General features: G+C 37.8%; 1 protein-coding gene across 2 annotated transcripts in view; it reads right to left on the reverse strand.

Moving 5' to 3' along the window:
* The window catches only part of GNG2 (G protein subunit gamma 2), a 116,164-nt gene that overhangs the window by 87,606 nt on the left and 6,892 nt on the right, over positions 1-21,666 (reverse strand). Inside the window, exon 2 of one of the 2 annotated variants that reach the window (XM_037832720.1) lies at positions 11,685-11,725. The exons of the other annotated variant lie outside the window; for it this stretch is intronic. The gene's annotated coding sequence lies outside the window, so the exon portion shown is untranslated. The remainder of the gene's footprint in view (positions 1-11,684; positions 11,726-21,666) is intronic. 2 annotated transcript variants of the gene reach the window in all.

A 21,666-nucleotide genomic window follows, 5' to 3' on the forward strand; every position in this document is an offset into this window, starting at 1 on the left:
GGCATCCCAGTACAATAGAATGCTACTCAACAATAAAAGGAACTATTGATGCATACAGCAACACAGATGTATCTCAATGTAATTATGCTCAGCAAAAAAAAAGCAGACCAAAAAAAGAGTACATATTGTATGGTTTCATTTATAGAAAATTCTAGACAATGCAAACTCTTCTAGAGTGACAGAAAGCAGATCAGTGGCTGCCTGGGGATGGGGGTTGGGGGGTAGATTACCAGGGGGCAAGAGGAAACTCTTAGATATGTTCATTATCTTGATTGTGGTGATGGTTTTGTGAGTGCATACAGTCAAAACTCATCAAATTGTACACTTTAAATATGTGCTTTTTATTGTATGTCAATTATACCTTAATAAAGCCATTAAGAAATAAGTTTTTAAAGTGAACGTATCCTACAAAATATATTTGAATGACTACTGTGTAGAAAACACTGCCTTTGTTTTGCATATATGGTTTCATTATGCCAAAGAGATGAAATTTATTCTCATTTTACACATGAGGAAGTTTGAGACTGAGAGAGCTCAGTAATTTATCAAGGTGGTCCCAGGCAGCATTAGGTTGAGATCTTATTCTTAACCCCAAGGTAAGTGCTCTTATTACATTGCACTGCCTCTCACTGTTCCCATTACAGACCCAACTGTTTTCTTCTGGAATCCATAGTCCCATCATTTCCCAAGTCAGGGAATGTTCTGGTTCACAGAAAATGCTTTAAGGTGTTTTTCCAGTCTTTTCTTCTGCCTACCACTTTATACAGTCACATATACCTCTCCAACTACAGGGATTTATCTGATTCTGTTGATTTCTTGATTTTCAGTGGTTCAGAGTGGTTAACCTGGATTTGATCGAGGGAAGTAATCCTGGTCCCTGAACCAAAGGTGTGAAAATAATCCATTTGAGATTAAAAGCAAGCTGGACCTGAAAAGTTTTGGAAATAGTGACGATGGTTGCATAACATCGGGAATGTAATTAATGCCACTGAATTATATACTTAAAAATGGATAAAATGGAAAACTTTGTTACATAAATTTTACCACAATAAAACATATACAAATAAAGCAAGTTGGAAAAAATAAAAAAATTGGCCACTGAACCCACTAGCTGGGCATTGCACTTCTTTGGGATAATAGTCACTCCTTTGACTAAGGGAGGATTGAGAATAGGTGTCCAGCTATTTCTTACAGCTCCTTCCACCAAACTTGAACTTTAAGTTGGGGTTGCCATTCCATACCTAAATAGGGCAAGAATGAGGATGGTTTCCTCACCTCTGACCTCATCCAGATCACCTTTCACCACACAAACAACTTGAACTCTTCAAATGCTACCATTGTATTTTGGCCATTTGAACATGGGCCATGACCTTGATTGAACAAAATTAATTAAAACATAAAAGGTGGTTAAAACAATTATTTTTTTCTGGATAGATGGATTTTAAAAACTGTGAGATTTTCATAATGAAGGTTAACTGTGCTGGATTATTTTCCATTTGCCTCTCCATACCCATCCTCCAGCCTCTTTCACCTGGTTCTGTACCCCAAAGGACTAGCCTGCATGGACTCAGAAGCAGGCTTCTCATTGGGTTTGGTTTTTGTGCTCCCTGCTTTCAGGGTCATTATAATATGGCTTTACTACTTACCTGAAGGTCATAACTCCACTCAGTAGGCCCTCTGCTCAAAGCCCTCTCCATCTCCTCATCCAGTCAGACCTAAGGATGGCAAAGGAGCCCTGGAGAACTGCACTCTCCCTTGCGGTTTCCCTGCATATATATCCTTGTAAATATTCTCTTTACTAAGCTCTCCTAAAATTACCCCATTGGAGGATGCCAATCATTTCTGATACAGCTGGGAAACAATTTTGGAGAGCTAATAGCATGCCTTATTCAGAATATGACTTTATTTCAAGCCCTCGGTTTATATGAAACCACTGACATTCATGGAGCTGAGACCAAGCCCAGGCAAAGATAAACAATGGCAAGGCGACGTGTGGAGTGGCATGGTCAAACAGCACCAATTCTACCTCACTGCACTGGTGATTGGGTAGGGCGAAGGTAGATTAAAAAAAACTTATGAAAACGGTAAAGGTGGTAGATACATTTCACAGATTTGAAATGTGAGAAATGGAAAACACTTCCAGGTTGACCTACAATGCTTCTTCATGTTTACAAATCATTTTCCATGGTGTTTTAAACCTTTTTGCGTGTTATTCCACTTAGACTGAGACATTAAACCACTTCTTTTTTTTTTTGGTTCTGATTATCAAATATAAAGAAAGTGATGTTTGCTACAATAAAAACTGCCTCCATGGCAAATTTAAGAGAGAGAACAGATTCCAGAGAGGTACCATCTGTTTTCCTTCATTGAGAAGTATTATCATATATAGTGAAAAAATGCTATAAAAATGAAACGATGCTTCTTATGTCATTCATAAGTTACAGTCTCAAGCAGAGTTTGATTAATTAGAGCTTATATCAAAGATAGAAGTCCATTAAGGAAGAAGGATGGATCTTGATCCCATCTGAGTCCAAAACAAGTACTTTCCCACCTCCACAATCACCCAAGCCATATCATTCCCAAATGAAGTATAACTAGAATAGCTACCTTTTAAGCTTGATTTTCTTTGATGACATTTAGCACAAATCTATAAAGCTCTTTTAAATGGAAAGGCTAAAATGTTTAAATAATATTGTGTTTTGTTTATTTTTTGTTTGGTTTCTGTTGGTGTGTATGCACACGCACATGTGCAGTAGCTTAGGACAGGAGATAGAAAAAAGAAGCCCACTGACTTAACCTGAGCCAGCAGAGTAAGATCTATCTTTGTATTCACTATGGGTATCTAATTGAACTGGGAGTATGTGAGAGGAGATATCAAAAGAAAAACTGGGAGACTCTTAACAAAGCTCTCACTTCTCATTTTCCAAATGAGGGGTAATTTCATTCTTTCAAATTTTTCTAACTCAATGTAATATATGAATGAATAATACCATCTTGAATTTGTACACCATTTTACAATTTACAAAATGCTTTCCTATTCATTGTCTCAACTGATCTTTACAATAATTAAGATATCATCAGGACAAGTATTATATCCCCACTTTAAAAATGGGGAAACTAAGGCCTGGAGATATCAGTCAGAGAAATTTTTAATAGCAACTTGAATTAGCTCAGAAAAAAACAGAAATGCATTGGCTCACATTATCAACTGCAAAAACAAAATAGAAAAATCTTGATTCATTGACTCTATCCATGGACTCAAGTTGTTTCTGGGCTCTCTCCTTTTTTGGTTTCCTCTTCTTTCCTTTTGCCTACTTCCCTCCTTGCCTCCCTCTCACCCCACCCCCCACTCCCTCTGCTTCCCTTCCCCTCTGTACACTGGACTTCCTTCCCTCAGCAGACTAAAACATGATCTTACATGATTCTTACCACACTGAGTCAGGAACAGGCGACTCTCCTGGCTCAGCTTGAGTTGGGAAATTCCAGAGGAAGGACCTTTTGGCCCAGGCTGGGTCACATACCCAACCTTTGAACCAACCGCTGTGGTCTGGGGATGAAATACCATGGCTTACCTAGCCTGGGTCAAGTACCCTACCCTGTGGCCAGTATTACCAAAACAAACAGACAAAATGGGAAGAGACATAGCCACTGAGGAAATTGGGAGGAGAGGGCCAGCAACCCTAATTTATTTGACTACAAGGGCAGAACCAGATCTACTTCCTAACCAGATCTTCAGACTGCAAGCCCAGTGTCTATCCATCCTGCTTCATTTCACAACCTTTCCCTGCCACAGCCATCGAGGTGTTACTGTGGCTCTCTCTTACAGTTACCAACAGGGTCTGGTTCAAGACTGAAACTTGGAAAAGGCTTGAGTTCTAGTTCTGATCCTGTCACTCATCAGCTGTGTCACCATGGGCAAATTACTTAACTTCTGTAAAGCACGGCTTCCTCCTTTGTAAAAGAAAGTAAACAAATCCTGTGTCACGGGGTTATCCCAAGGATGGAGGGAGATAACATACTCCGGATAACTTTGAAAATTTAAAAGAACTACATTAAGTGTATTACTTAAGTTCTGTATATAAATTTTACTGAGGCTAAAATTACACACTAACATTCTTTGGTTGTAGTTCTCTATCCAGCCCACTTTCTCTATCGACATCAGTTTGGTTCTGACACTTTCACTCTGAATTTCAGTTTTAAAAAGCACATTTCCAAAAGAAGCACCAAATGGTGTCTCAAAATTAAAAGACTTAGAAATTCAGAAGAAAAGCTTATGAACGGATGGTTTAATGGAACTTATACTTACTTTTTCAATAAAGATTAACCATGCAATAGACAATTTTTGGAAAACATACAAGATACTATTGACAGTGGTTACTTCCAGTAAGTCTAGAAGTTGGTGGAAAAAAAAACTTTTATTTTTTCATGTACACCTGTCTTTACTACTTGAATTTTAAAAATCTGTCACATATGCTCCTTTCACAACTAATTTTAGAAAAAATTAAAAGAAGTATTATCACAGCAAAGGAATATAGTATAGACCTAGCATAGTGTCTGACACATAAAAAGCTTTTGATAAATTCTTGTTTTTTTGATCAAACTAAGCATTTCTAATAATCACCTAGTCAGCAAAATAAAACCAGCTTCTCTAGGATACAAGCTAACTTTCCTCTCTGGGAATGTTACTTGTTTTCCATTAATTATATTGGAAGATATTCTAATTACCACCTGCTGAGAATATGGTTTTAAACTCTTGCTCCCTCACACACCAAAAATGAAACTTACTTTCTTAACTCCCAATTATAAAACCTAGTTCATGGGGCTGCCTCACCGCTATCATTAGTGCTTCTCTTATTAGCATACCTCCTTACAGACATCAGTGGATGCTGGGCTTCTAGGAACATTCCACTCTACAGCTGGGGAGTTGCATGATATTTTCTAAGAAATTAAAGGTTTTATGGCAGCGTATGCCAAAGATAACAGACAGATTTAAATAGTACCAAAAAAAAAAAAAAAAAATGATGCAATAGCTATGAAGTTTGAATGCTGTGCCAGCTAAATGCCATACTGGTTGCCTAGTTACATCTCTGTAGAAAGGTCAAAATAGTTGTCTTTAAACCTAGAAGGAATTTAAAGCCCTAAATTTTCATAATTAAACCAGATATTGTGTGCTAACACCTATGCAGTCATCCCTTGAAACTAGTCTCATCAGATTTTGATCAGGTGATAGCCCTTGGGGATATGAAAGGAAATATTTCAAGGAAAGACATTTATACATAAAATTTGTTAACTTGCTCACATTTCATTACATATTACATATGTAATGTACATATTATTACATTATATTACATATGTAATTATAATAATATGTACATTATATTACATATGTAATGTAATGTAATGCATATGTTATTAGATATGGACACTTTCCACTTTATCATTTACAATTGCAGTCCACTACTATAGGCTATTAAAAAACTTTTCAACCAAGCTGATACAACTTCAATCCCATGATAGGTAAAGAAAGTCCAGTGTTTTAAGTTGCTAACTTTAAAAAGCAGATTTTTATTAGGATCATCTTTGCAAAGTATAGGCTGGTCTATAATCAAGTAACAAAAAATATGCATCTTAAATATAAACAACTAGTTTCTTAACAATCAGGGATGTTCACTCTTTCACTTCCTCAAATTTCCTCATCAGCTTTGCCTGTAGATACTTTTAAGTCCAAAGATCTTCTCCCAGGAATGGAACATAATAGAACTTTGGTCTAGAAATTTAATATGAATGGTTTCAAATGGACACAGACTTCTTCCAGAATTTGAAAATATGGAGTAGTCTTTTTTTTTCTTTAATTTCAAGTGTTTTTTTTAATTGTGGTAAAATTCATAACACAAAATTAACCATTATCCATTTTTAAATATACGCTTGAATGACACAGTACATTCACAATGGTGTGCATCCATCACCTTTTTCTAATTCCTAGACATTTTCATCAACCCAAAAGGAAATCCCATACTCCTAGTAGTAGTCATTTTGATCTCATATTTACATTTGCACTCTAACTTCTCTTTGGAAAAGAATGAATCTTGGTTTAAGTTGCAGCATAAGGATTTCATCTGTTTTCATGTCTGATTTCTGGAACTTGTTTGATACACACACACACACAAAAGCTTAAATGAGGCTAGTCATGGCAAAATGAAACCAGGATTGGGAGTCCAACAAGGAAGGATTAAGGAGAATATCAAAATAATTCACAATCCTGTGTAGGACCTACCCTTGTCAGAAATCCAGATGCTAATTCAATGCCTGATAGTGCTCAATCTTTTATTTGGCGAGGGAAATATGAAGTGAAAAAGAATTCCTTGGACCAGCTAACTAGGTGGGTTTGGAAAATAGGAAATGATTACATTTTTTAAGAAAAAGAAAGAAAAAAGACTGCCAGCTCCTAAAAGTCAAATCCTCCTTACTAAATTTCAGTGGCTTAAAGAAAAAAAAAATCTCTAAATAAAGGTCACAGAAATGTAAGGGATGAGGCCGTAGGATCTCCTGTATTCCTGGTTCCTCTTCAGTCCCACTCTTCCCCTTCCTGTTCCGCCTGGCTTTGCTACGGATGACCAGGAGCAGGGTACTGCGGAAGGAGGGGGAAAGGGTGAGCCAGGGTCTCTGCCCAGATGCAGCAACTTGACATCAGGGAAAGTAAGTAGCTCATGCTCTGTTGTTGGGAGGTTGGGAAGCACTACGTTCTTATAACTGGATAAGATTCCAATCCCCTTCGCTCATGCATTCAAGAGTCTTCCTAAAACTTCTCCTCCTGAACCGTCCATGCTGTTTTTCAGGAGTTGGGGGGGGTGGGGGGGGTTCAATTCTGTTATACGAAAGACAGGATTAACATTAAGAGAGCTCCCTACTGCACCGGCAAACTTGGGTTGTATTACTTCCATAGGCCCTGCCCTGCTGACAAAGATTCCGTGAGGGCCTGTGATCACCTCAATAGCAGAGTTATCAAAGCTGTGAGCATCAGAGGCAACATGTGGGGATGTGCTGGTAAAACCAGAGAACTGAAAGGTCAAGCTGTTATCTTGTGATTTCATAAATGTTGCTGGTTCTTTTTAGTTCTGAATCATGGGTTGTTGGGTGGTGGTGGTGGCTGTGTTTTTACTTGGTTTGAGCAAACACGCATATATGCATCCAGATTTTCCAAAAGAGTTGAATTAGCCCCATCTTCAACCCAATCCCTGGGTTTGTCATCTTTCATTATTTAGCTCAATCAAAATTTCTATTCTGACAGTTTACCGACATGACTGCCACTTTCCAGTGGAGGCATTCTGTTAGACATCTGGGATGACTAACCAACCCAATTTGCCTGAGACTCTCACAATTTTAGCACTGAAAGTCCTGCATCCCAGGAAACCGATCAGTCTTGAGTGAACCAGAATCGTCTGTTAACCTACTGCTAGCCCTAGATTTGATCTTCACATCTGTGAAGTACCTAAAAGTGGATAGCAAGGGGGCCTGCTACAAAAGTAACCAAAAACTTTAAAAGCTCCACTAAAAATTTCTAGCCACATTCCTTTCCAAAGATGATTTTCAAGAAACAACTCAATGATTGTTCACTAGGCAAAAGACAGTTTCTTACTTTCTGGGTATAACCTACCTAAAGAAGGGAGGAAACAAAACCAAACTTACTAATTAGCTATAACAAATACCACCAGAGTGAGTGTTACAAGTTATTTTCCTCTCCAATTTCCATATTTTAGAACCTAATAAATAAAGCATAACAGGACAGGCAGATATAACAACATAAAAGAAAAATCTCACATTTCTTTGATGCTATTCAAAGATGTTGGAACTTGCAAACAGTAGGCACACTTGCCAGAGTTGGAGAAAGGCCAAAAGCAGCACACTTTCCAGAGGCCACACTTATAGTACCAGAAAGTCTGGCCAAGAAAGGAGCTGTTGGACTTTAACCTGTCCACTTGATCCAATGCCAAATATTCCAAAAAAAAACTGAAGGCCTTTAGTGCCTGAACCTACCAAAGGAGAATTGCAGAGTCAAAACAAGAACTTGAAGGAAAAAACAAACAAACAAAAAACTTGCTTCATCAATTTGGGAACCCTAAGCCTTCTCAATCTTATACAATTAAATGTTGGATGATCCTGTTCCTGTTACCTAAAGTCTTTGTGAACAATTAAGAATGGCCTCTGAAAAATGCCCACTTTCTAATTCCTGGAACCTGTGAATCTGTAATCTTTCATGGCCAAAAAGACTTTGAAGATAAGATTAAATTAAGGACCTTGAGAAAGGGGGAGAGTAACCTGGATTATCCAGGTGGGTCCGATCTAATCACATGAGTCCTTAAAATCAGAGAGCCTTTCCAGGTATAGTTCAGTGTCAGAGGGAGATGCGACTACAGAAGACAGACAGATGTAATGTTGCTTTGAAGATTAGAGGAAGAGGGTCTCTAGAAGCTGGAAAAGGCAAGGAAATGAATTTCTTCCCTAAAGCCTCCAGAAAGGAACACAGTCCTGCTGATATCTTGATTTTAGCCCAGAGACCCCTGTCAGACTTCTACAGAAGTGTAAGATAATAAATTTGTATTGTTTGAAGCCACTACATTTGCAGTAATTTATTATAGCAGCAATAGAAAACTAATGCATACTTCATAACTGCACCTGCTCCATTTGCATGATGCCTTAGTGGTATTTTGCTTCAAACCCCAATACTTGACCATTTCTTACCTAATGTTTAATTTGCTTCTCTGAGTAGACTTAAAAAAATAGATTTAGTACTAGACCAAACATGTTGAAAATCCCTCTGACAGTGCAAAACATTTCCTTTTAAATTTCTACTTTGTTTAGTTTCTTTCTTCAGTTTTGTTAGCACAGAAACCACTTACATAAGGAACCCACTGAGCATAACTAAGACCAATAGTTTTGTGTGAAGCAAAAATGCTTTTAGGTTTAAGTGGAAAAACGCCGAGTAACCTCTTTAAGATCCTGTGTTAAGATACAGTAATGCTCAATGACTCCCTAGGGTGCTTGGATGTCACAATGACTGGAAGTTGCCACTGACCTTTAACGAGCCAAAGATAGGGATATTAAAGAGATTGTCCCACTCAACATGCCAACAGTCCCCACATTTATTAGCATGGAAGAAATCAACACAAACATCAGACAGAAGATCATGAAACACTTATAAAAGTCTTCATTGTTAATAATAGTTGGTAGCATACAGGGACCTCTCAGCCCTCACCTGAGGATATTAAATACTTAACTCCAATAAGACCTCATTATGCATTAGGAAAAGCTACACAAGGTTTCAAAAGAACATGCAAAAAGGCCTTTCTTCTAATGAGCTAGACCAGAGGTTCTCAACCTGGTTGCACAATTAAAATCACCTGGGGAGCTTTCTAAAATTACAGATGCCTGGAGCCTTTGCCTTTCCCCAGAGAATCAGTATTAATACTCCCCTGGGGATTCTGATGTGCAGTCAGGACTGAGAACCAGTGCTCTCTACCCATCTATGAACAGCCTACTTGACATATCCAGTTGGACATGGCCACTCCACAGATCTCAATCTGTTCCTCTCTTCCTGAATTTGTAACTCAATTATCACCACCTATCTGATCTCCCAAAAGAGAAATCTGAGAGTTATTCTAGATGTCTTCCTCTCCTTTACTTCTCATCTTTAATCACCAATTTTCCCAAATCCTGCCCATGATTTCCAAACCAATGACCTCCACTGGTCTTCCTTTCATTAATTTCTCTCCACTTCTTTAACCTTTACCCAAGTGCCTACAGTATTATCCTTAAAAAAATAAAATTAAAAATCTGATTATGTGCCCTTGTCTGCTTTCCCAATCACAGGATAAAATCAAAACCCTTGAGCATGACACCTAGGATCTTTCACAACTTTACCGACTGGCTTCTCAAGTCGTATTTCTTCAATCTACTACTTCCCATCCACTTCCTAGCCATATCCCAGACACTCTCAATTTCTAAAGGTCCCCAGGATACACCATACCTTTTGGGGCCTCTATGTACTTTTATATGTGCCTCCTTCTTCCTGAATACTCTTTCCCTACTTCTTGGACTGATGGTACTTTGTGTCACCAGTCATATACCCCTTTGTCCATCAACCTTCTTACCAAACTCCCCACCAAGTTATTCTCCTCCTCCATCATCACTACTCTGCTCACATCTTACCAACACTAACCACAGAAATCTCTTTCTTTACAAGATTTTCTCCTTCATGAGTCTAAACAGCTCTGAGGCAAGGCCTGTATGTTTTTCAGCTTCATATTCCAAGCATCAGGCATTCAATCTTTTGCTCATTGATTCAATAGTTTTTATCAAATATATAACAAGTGCCAGACACTTTGCTAGATGTTGGAGGCAAAAATGTTTATTAGCAAGTTAGACACTATTGCTGCCCTTTCACGGCTTATATTCTTAAAAAGGAGGCAGATCACCAGATAAGCATTTATGACATAACAGGAAGATAGAACAGAGGCTGGGAGAATTTTTTTTTTTTTTTACGTTCCCAATATACTAAAAAATGAAGAAATATCACAACAAGTTTCAAAAATTGTGACCTATTCTAAACCTTTACATCTAACAATTAATGTCATATGTTCCATTCTTTCTGTGTATCTCTGGCAGATAACCTCATTTGGAGATGTCAGAAGTCTAAATTTAAGAGCCACATAAATGTAAATTGAGGAAGATTGGCCCTCCTATCCTAAGAAAGGTCTTGACACCCAGTAAATAAATATAAATAAACATTTACTGAATGAATAAACAGATGAAGGACTAGCTCTAGTCAACTAAGTCAAGCTAAAAGCAGGTTTTATCTTTTACTAGCATTTTGCTGTGGCCACTAAATGGTTATATAAATAAACAATTAAAAATCCAACAATCAGATTCAAGCCACCATACAATCCAATGAGAATGAATAGAAGTGGGTGGGAGTATAAATGAAACCATATTGGCCACCGTTAATTGTTGAAAATGGATGATGGAGACATGGGAGTTCATTACCTTGTTTCCTCTACTTTGGTACATGCTTGAAATTTTTCATAATAAAGTTAAATTTAAAAATGTAGGAAAAAAATTCCAAGTCACTGACTAGAGGCAAACACGTTATCACCTGTCTCAGCAATAAAATGACCTTTTGAGCTACAACAGGATTCAAATGGCATTTGCTAATTCCAAAAACCAAGTTAACTCCTTCTAGAAGAAACACCATCAGGATTAGACTGATCTTTTATTGTTGTGGCTGCTGGTAAAACAATGCCTGCAAACAATCTCTTAAGAACAAGTTATCGCTTCTCTGTTCTAACATCTGAGGTTCTGTCTTATACAGGGTACGTCCTTAATACCTGCCAAATGATTATGTTTGGTGTTACAGGAATACCGCAGAGGGTCTCCAAGTCAGGTTTTTAGAAGAAAATGGGGGAAATCTGTGTGAGAAAACTGATCTTACCTATCATCAAGGAAAGCCATTTTTCCTTTAAATCCTGAAGTCATGTCAATATTAATAGAGACTCTATGAATGTTTCTTTTCAATAAGGCATCGCTTCCTTGATGCTTTCATTTTTGGACCACTTAAAATATGTTTTTCTTCCTTGAAGTTCTGGTTAGATTCAAGAAGATCCTAAGAGAAAATATGTCAGGATTCTTACCTCTTCTGTTCCCAAAGCCTGAGGCTCACTGGCAGATTTGGCTGTTGAGAAAACAAGATGAGAAAATGTATTCCTTTTTTTTTTTGTTTTTTTTAAAAGGACAAATATCATGATATATAAGAGCTGACTGAACAAATGAATGTTTCTTTAACTAGGATTTGGTGGTAATGGCCTTCTAGTTAAAAAAAGGCAGGGAAGGGGAGTGATCCTTGCAGGTTTACATTTCTGAGGCTAAGAAACAAACATTTGTTAACCCTTTTTTCTTTTAAGAAACGGATTTGTGAAAATAAGAGTCCCTTTCTTTGTGAGAATCCCTGGCCTGAAAGAGAACATGAAAATACAAAGGCTGCTTGAGAATCTAGAGGAAGCAGAGTTCTTGGTGACAGAGGCTGTGTGTTAGTATCAGTGAGATGAGTAAGAACAAGCTTTCCTCATGACCTGATCTGATCTGCTCCCAATGGGACCAAAGTGGCAGGGTCAGAAGCCCATTTCTGCTCCATACGTGAGGGTCAGGGTTGGAGTCCCATTTGTGTGTATCCAACCCTTCATGAGGGTAGATCAGGACAAGTTCGTGCTGATAAAAGCAGGTTTAGAGTCCAGGCTTCAATTAGTGATATGAATGAAGCAGATCTGGATAAAACTAGGGCAAACCAGGACAAAGGACAAAGGCTGAAACTGACTGTTTTAAAACTTCAACTTCCATATGAGACCAAGGGAAGAGTAGTCTATTTGGTGCAGGATCTGTATTTTCTAAACAGTGTAACTTTATAGTCAGTTTGTTCAAACACACCACAGTTACATGGAAATTTGAATAGGAAGTGAGATATGGTAGGTTTGTCTAGGTTAGAGTGAAACAGTGACATATACCAAAGTAATTTGGGCAGAGAATAAAAATACATTTACAGGCCCCCCCTGAGGAACTGAGGGAAAATGCAGAAGAGTTGTACTTCCTCACCTGGACTGATGCTGATGCTGTCACAGACATTGAGGACTGGCGGTTTGATGTGCTGAGCCCTCTATCATGGGACTTGCCCCTATGAAGCTTGTTACTGCAAGGGAGAAGCTAGACTTGCATATAATTGTGCCTAAGAGTCTCCCCCTGAGTGCCCCTTTGTTGCTCAGATGTGGCCCTCTCTCTCTCTAGCTAAGCCACCTCAGCAGGTGAACTCACTGCCCACCCTGCTACGTGGGACCTGACTCCCAGGGGTGTAAATCTCCCTGGCAACACAGGATATGACTCCTGGGGATGAATCTGGACCCGGCATTGTGGGATTGGGAATATCTTCTTGACCAAAATGGGGATGTGAAATGAAACAAAATAAAGTTTCAGTGGCTGAGAGATTTCAAATGGAGTCGAGAGGTCACTCTGGTGGACATTCTTATGCGCTATATAGATAACACCTCTTAGGTTCTAATGTATTGGAATAGCTAGAAGTAAATACCTGAAACTACCAAACTCTACCCCAGTAGCCTTGACTCTTGAAGACGATTGTGTAACAACGTAGCTTACAAGGGGTGACAGAGTGATTGTGAAAACCTTGTGGATCGCACTCCCTTTATCTAGTGTATGGATGGATGAGTAGAAAAATGGGGACAAAAACTGAATGAAAAATAGGATAGGATGGGGGGGTGATTAGGGTGTTCTTTTTTACTTTCATTTTTTATTTTATTCTGATTCTTTCTGATGTAAGTAAAATGTTCAAAAATAGATTGGGGTGATGAATGCATGACTATATGATGGTACTGTGGACAGTTGATTGTACACCATGGATGACTGTATGGTATGTGAATAATTTCAATAAAACTGAATTTCATTCAAAAAAAAAAAAAAAAAAAGCAGGTTTAGCATCCAAAGCATCTACAGGCTGCTTGGGAGTAGGAAGATACTTATATCCAGAGTCACTAATGTCCTCAGTGGATGTTTAGCAGAATTGGCATAATTTTGCTAGTGCCTTGTATGGTTCATATCTGAGAAAGTTCCTATGTAAAAGGAGTTTCTTTACTCCTAAAAAGCTATAGAGCACCCAGCTCAAAAGGCATTGCCAAAGCCTCAGGGAGTTCTTTTCTGCTCCTATTTTACCATATCTCAGAATAAAGAGTTACCTCCATCTAGGATGGAAATCAAATTCATATTGGGCCCTGGGACCAAATGAACATCAGTGTCTCTAGAGATCTCCCACTGGCGTGTACAAAACAATCTCAACTCAAGCAATTATATTCCCAGATGTCTATAAGAGGTCATATGTTTTTAAATGAGCCAAAGTTATTAGAAAACCATTATCTCATGACTAATGACAGCAAAGAAAGAAAGAAAAAACAAGCCAAGGGCAAAAAAAAAAAAAAAACAACCTATTTTCAGAGTGAACGCTAAGGATAGCAATGACTAAGTAGGACTTGCAAAATAAGCCAGGTCAAGGGTGCTGTGTGTCCGGCATTCTTGTACATTATTGGTGATAGTGTAAATTGGCACAACCGCTCTGGAAAGCAGTTTGACACTATTTATCAAGAGCCTCCAATATGTTCTCAGTCATTGTTTGTCCTTGACTTCATCCAGACAAAAAGTCAAAATGTAGGCAAAGAATTATTACCAAGGTGTTAGAAACAGTCTAATTATCAATAATACAGTCTATTAAGTAAAACATAAAAGTTCCACAAGATGGAACTTTACAAAGTTTAAATGAGGAAAAATATAGGATACAAAGTTAAGTGAAAAAAGAATAAAAAATTTTATATACAGAATGACCCCAACTAATTTTCTAATATGTATACATTTACATATACTCTACATAATATTTTTCTAATATTTATTTTCTATACTTTTCATGTATCATAATCCTTTTCTAATATATCATATACAGTTTTTTCTAATGTGTATTATACATCTCTTCCTGATATATAATTTTTTCTAGAAAAAAGACTAGGAGAAAATATATCAAAATCTAAATAGCATTTTGCCTCTGTTTTAAGGGACAATGGAAATGGCAGAAATTACAAGATACACCACAATATTAACTCTCCTCTTCTCCCACGCTTATAATAGAATTTGTATCTAGGCACAAACATTTCAAGAATAAAATCTACTTTCCTGAGCTGCTCTTGCTGCTAGGTGTGTGGCTCTATGATAAAATTCAATGGGATGATAGCAAAAGAGCTATATGCAACTTCTGAGCCATAGCCTCCCCTTCCAACGTTCTCTTTCCTGCTCGTTACAGTGGGTCTTTATGACAAGCCACCTTAAACCATGAAAACAAGGGAAAGAAGCTAGAGATAATGGAACAACAAGAGAGAAGAAGCCTGGGTCCCTGGATGACCTTGCGGAGCAGCCCCTACCAATCTTGGACCATCCACCACTGGACTGTTATATGAAAAAGAGATAACTTCTAACTTTTTTCAGCCGCTGTTACATCAGGTTTGTTACTTGCAGTTCAACCAACAACATAACGAATGGAAGAGGCCATTTTTCTTTTTTCTTCAATGTTCAGCATGAATTACTCAGGAAAAAAATAAGTTTTGTTTACTAACGTTAAGGAAATTAAGGTAACAGAATGAAGTTTGGGCAATATATGCCTTCATCCCATGTATGAGAGGAAAAATAAAATCTATAGTTTAGAGAACTAGTTATTACGTCATACGCTAGTGAACAATGCCCTGAGTTTATATGACTCTTTAATTTCAACTCACTACACTTTATTTGAAGTCTTTTGAAAAATGAGAAAACACTGTTATAACTCTAAATAAAATCTGCTATAAACTCTGCTTAAGGAACATAACCATACTCTACAAAATAAAACTTCAGTCAATGTATTGTAATTATTCATTTAAAAGGATACTCAGACTTCTTAAATGAATTTGAAAACAGTTTTGTAAATGCAATAATTCTCATACCTTTAACTTAGGTTTATTTGTTCTTCATGTAGAATCACAGTGAATCAATCCTACAATAACACTGGCCCAATAACTCTGTTGACAATCCATCAACCAAGTGAATGCTTTGATTTTATTTTCTCCAGGGGTGGTGACCAAGTTGTCAGAGCTCATATAACCTCCTGGTCTCTTTTGTGATCCGGGGCATGTGTCATAAGACGACTGTCCAAGGGGTCATACCAAGCCCATAAAATAGGGAAAAGACATCTAGTCTACTTGGGAATCAGATCTGACACAACAGCCTCATTAAAACCAGTCTCTAACCATATCAGAATAAGGCACAGATCATTTAAATCTGCAGTAATGTTATGCCAGAGGCATTTGATGCCTTTTAGAGAATCATTAAAGCCCCGTGCACATGCACACAAGACTCTTCACCAGGTTTACCTTAGAGACTTTTATGTAATTATATGTCAGATAAAGAACCTATTTTCCCCCTTCTTCCCAAGAGAAATCCAAATGGGCCTTTCCCCTTCTGTGAATCACACCGCCCAACACTAATATGGCTAACCTATTTTCATAACAAAGGCAGGATGCCAGAGTTCCTTCATTTCCCTCTCAGGATGACTGTGCCAGTGTGTTCGCAAGAAACCTCTAAACTCTCTCTTGCAATAGGCAATCTGAAGCTGGTAGTCAAAGCTCTGAATTTTCAGTTTCTCTCCCCCTTCCTCCATTTACAGGAACATAAGCAAGCCAACTCCACAGGCCTAATTACCATGGTAACAACATGCACTGTGATTATGAGTGTTTGTTTTTTAAAATGACTCACAGATTGTTTCCCCAGAAGCCCCAGACATACAGTTTTCTGGCTGGTTTATAAAAGCCATCCAAATTTTCTTGCAAACTTCTTGCTCCTATATGATGGAGAGATTCACCAAATCAAATATGTCCTTCTCCTTAAGGATGAAAAAAGTCTCACTTGATTCCTTAAATACTCCAAGATTAATCAATTTAAACCTCAGGTTTATAATGAAATTAATTTGAGTTTGTACACTGGAGATAATTATCTGTTCCTAATTTAAATAATTAAGGTATTTCATAATGTAGTTTTAGAGAACCAAATGAAATAACCAGGTGAAATAAAATCTGTGGTAAAAAAATATTAAATAAAATAGCTTCAATCTGTGAGTACATGGTCACACGAAGTGTTAGAAAAGAATAAACTATCTTAATACTAAGATGCTTTTAAACCAAGGTCCAAAATAAATATGAAAGAGTACAGACATTTGGAAGAACTGTGGACTTCTTTCACTCATTTACTCAATAATATTCAATAATACTACTTAGTACCCTCTATGTACCAAGTACCATTATTTATAATTGGAACATCACGACAGGACTTAGGGAAGACTATTTCCTCACAGGAGACGAAGGCCATGGGCATCGCTCAGTACATTATCTTCTCTCAGGAAGCCCCTTTGCTTCACAAGGCACCATTCTGAATAAAACTTAGAGACAGAGCTTTATGGTCATATCAGGCCTGGAATCCAGAGTCCTGACTTTGGCATCACTGTTGCCTCCCTCCAAAATACTTGTACAAGTAATTTTGGTATTCTTATATTCCTCTGTATAAAATGGAAACAAACCTTATTTTAAAAGAAATTTAAAGGGAAATTATTTATAAAAATCTTTTTAACTTAAGACTGTAAGCCCCCTGATGCTAACTATACATATTATGCATGTACATATTCATGTATAACATTGTAACACAGTAATTAAAAATTACTATCTCCAAATAGATACATATTTTATGCACTGCTACCAAAATATATTTTTTCCCAATAGAGTTTGATGGTTGAACCAGAGTGTATCAGTCAGGGTAGGCTAGGTTACACCATGGTAGCAAAAACCCCAAGATACCAGCTGCTTAAAATGGCAAAGTTTACTTCTTACTCTCCCTTCCAGACAATTGTAGGTCAGCAGAAAGCTCGTCTCTCTGTTGTCCTCATCCAAAAACCCAGGCTTAAGAGTGTAGCCACCATTTCCATGCTTCTACCACTGCCAATTACTGAGGAATGTACTTACACACTGGTTCTTATAGCTTCTGCCTGGAAGTCACATACTTCACTTTTACTTGCATTTCACTGGCTATGCTGGTTTGTATAATATTATGTCCCCCAGAAAAAGGCATGTTCTCTGATGCTATCTTGTAGGGGCAGATTGATTAATCTTTTTGATTAGGGTGTGACTTCTTGATTGGATTTTTCCTTGGAGATGTGACCCACCCAACTGTAGGTGATAACTCTGGATAATTTCCATTGAGGTGTGGCCCAGCCCATTCAGCGTGGGTGGGCTTTGATTAGTTTCCTAGAGCCCTACAAAAGCTCAGACAGAAGGAGCTCACTGCTGCAACTAACAGAGACATTTTGAAGACGGCTGTTGAAAGCAGACTTTCGCTCTGAAGAAGCTAAGAGAGGACAAATGCCCCAAGAGCAACAATTAGAAGAATGCACAGGAACTGAGAGAGGAGACAGAACTCAACCTGGGATCTGCAGATGCCAACCGCGTGTCTTTCCTGAACATCAGGTTTTCCTGAACATCACTGGCCTTCCTTCGATGAAGGTACCCTATTGTTGATACTTACCTTGGACACTTATTGGCCTTAAGACTGTAACTTTGTAACCAAATAAACCCCCTTTATAAAAGCCAATCCATTTCTGGTGTTTTGCAAAACAGCAGCATTAGCAAACTGGAACACTGGCCAATGCAGGGTACATGGTCATTACTAACTAAAGCAGACAGGAAAGTATGAGCCTATCATGATTTGGAAAAGAGAACTGGAAGTATTCAATGAACAGCACTACTGACTAAACATATGAATCCTGAACAAATACCGCAAATCTGAGGCTTACACTTAACTAAGCCAAAACATTTACATCTGACTATCCCTGGGCAATAGACTTCCTTAGTTGATTCTATACTCCAAGTTTTGAGCACCTAGGATTAATGTTGGACCATAAAAATCATTTCTGCTAAGATTTGGTAAGAACACCAAGGATAGAATAAAAGATATTCTACTCCAGATTAGTGGTACCAATAACAATTATGCTAAAAATAGCTGCACTTCTTGAATGATTACTCTAAGTCAGGCACCATGCTAAATAATCATTTTACATGCCTTATATAATTTTCTCCTGACAGTTTTATGAACTAGGTATTGTAATTGTCATTTCTCCATTATTATTTCTCTTTAAGGCAAAGAAAGTTTAAGCAACTTGACCAAGAGATACTGTTTTTCAAACCTATGTCTTTTACTATGCTCTCTTGCATATTAACTCTTAGAGTATAATTTTCTACACCATGTTATTTTAGGATTTTTTTTAAGGCTTATAATAAAAGAGCAGTAGAAGCTTTTTTTATTTTTTTATTTTTTTATTTTTTTTGGCCTAGCCAAATGTCACCTTATCCTAAATTTTTATTATTTTAATTGCTTAAAAATCTTGGGCCTTCTCTCTCTAGCTAGGCCAACTCAGCAGGTGAATTCGCTGCCCTTCCCCTTGCATAGGACCTGACTTCCAGGGGTGTGGGTTTCCCTGGCAACACGGGATATGACTCCTGGGGATGAGCCTGGATCCGGCATCGTGGGATTGAGGGGATCTTCTTGACCAAGAGTGGGAGGCGAAATGAGGCAAGGTAGGGTTTCAGTGGCTGGGAGATTTCAAGTGGAGTTGAGAGGTCACTCTGGAAGGCATTCTTATGCAAAATATGGATATCCCTTTTTGGGTTTTAGTGTATTAGAGTGGCTAGAAATAAATACCTGAAACTATCAAACTGCTACCAGTGGCCTTGATTCTTGAGGACGATTGTATAGCTGTGTACCTAACATGGGGTGACGGTGTGGTTGTGGGGTCCTTGTGACTCACACTCCCTTTGTCCAGGGTGTGGATAGATGAGTGGAAAAACGGGGGCAAAAATTAAATGAAAAATAGGGTGGGATGATTTAGGTGTTCTTTTTTACTTTTATTTTTTATTCTTATTTTTATTCTTTCTGGTGTGAGGAAAATGTTCAAGGATTGATTGGGGTGATGAGTACACAACTGTATGATGGTGCTGTGAACAGTTGATTATGCACCATGGATGACTGTATGGTATATGAATATATCTCAATAAAACTGAATTTAAAAAAATCTTGGGCCTGTTCAATTTCAAGTTTTTTAAAAGAAAAAAAGTGAAATGATTTTAATGTCCATACACAGCAATATTCCCTAAACACATGCATTATTCATAAGGTTAAAAAATAAAAGGCAATGGATCAATTGCAGTTCTCTAAGGAAAGCCTCTAAAATGACAGTGATTTTTTTTCCCTGTTTAAGTTTTTTCACAATTTTTCTCTAATGGTTCTGCACAGATGAGACAAATATCCTTCTTAAGCAGAACTCTGTTGGCAAAGCCTAGAAAATAACTTTACTTTTCTGTTCAAAAATGCAAATACAAGAGTAGGAGGCACTCAAACATTTATTACAGAAAAGATACTCCTACCATCAATACTTAGTCTGTTATGATGAAAACGCACAGAAAGACACTGTTAAGACAAGCAGTCAAAATACTGTAATGACAGCATTTCCACTGAAATTTCCCTTTTTCAGTATTGTACCTCAACATATGTGATCTTCTAAATACAGGACCAAAGTGGAATGTAGGAACCACTGAGAAAATGCAACAGTAATGGGACTGAGTTTGCCTCCTGAGCTGGAAAGTGAAAACGTATTTTCAAAATAACTCAATCAGAAATTCTGGAGATTATTTATTCTTCTCCTACAGGTGCTGTAATCTACAGAATATATCCATCTCTACAGAAACAAGGCTTTCATTCAAGTCCTACAGATGCTAACCTTCAGCCTTGCTAGCTCATTACTTGGCCCAGAGTAGATTTCATTTAGATCAAATTGATTTAAATGACCAGTCAGGAAGACTCAATTTAATTATATATTTTTTTACAATGCAGAAACGCACAGCTGGTTGTCTAAATTAAATGCCATTCTTATAGCATTTAATAATTTTATAGGACCTACTGTATTTTCCTCTGAAAATTGTTTTAAAGGCTATTCTCTACTGTGTCTTACTTCAGCCATTTTGGATTTTTCTCCAGGATTCTTCCTTCGATTTACCTAGATCATCATTGTCAAAAACAAACAAACAAACAAGTTTTTTTGTTTGTTGGTGTGTTTATCTCTTTTTCTCCAAGGGAAAAGCATGGATGCTGAAACCCTATCCAACTCAAACCTGTGTGATCTTGGTACTTCATTTAATCTTTCTGAGCCATGGTATCTTCATTTAAAATGGCAGACTCTATTGACTGCCTACCCAATAACCACTAACCCCTTCTTCTTTGCTAATAGACTAGACCCTTTATCTGCTTCTGCCGAACATCTTCAGAGAGGCTGGGCTGCTCCAGAGCCTCAGGAGAAAATTCTTAAATTTGCCAATCACAGCAGTTCTGCCCTTCTAGTCACTTAAAAGTCATGTGATTTATGAGGGGAACTCTGCTGGAGACAGTATTTCTGGAACCTTAGAAAGAGTTACATGAGAAGAAATCAGTTCCTTTATTATGCTTCTAGATATTAAAATCTGTCTGTAATTCCCAAACTGGAGTAGCCACCTTGGTACAGTGAGGGAAACCAGCCTAATAGAGTAAACCAATCTGCTGTGGATGTCAGAGTGGGAAGAAGGAAAGAATTCACATTGCTGATGACTTTTTCCAGCTACTGAAGAACTAACTCTGGAACCACACTCCTTTCAAAGGTCTTGAGATAAGTTTCCTATTGTTTACATCATTTTAGTGGGGAGTTCTTTTACTTGCAGCCAAAAGCACCATGAAAGAAAAATACTGCACTTAACCTCAAGGTTATTTTTCAAGCTAGATGAAAACAGTCATGTATAACAAGTATCCAGCACACAGCAGCACAAACAGAATGGCTCAACAGATGCTAGCTCTCAATTCAATTCGTGAAACGTATTGATCTTCACTCATTCAAACACGACTGAGTGCTTACTACGTATGGTTTGATTGTCTCCTCTGTGAGGTTTTCCCTGATTCCCCAAAGCAGAATTAAGGGCA

Source organism: Choloepus didactylus, chromosome 4 (genome assembly GCF_015220235.1).
Source record: "Choloepus didactylus isolate mChoDid1 chromosome 4, mChoDid1.pri, whole genome shotgun sequence".
NCBI lineage: Eukaryota > Metazoa > Chordata > Mammalia > Pilosa > Megalonychidae > Choloepus > Choloepus didactylus.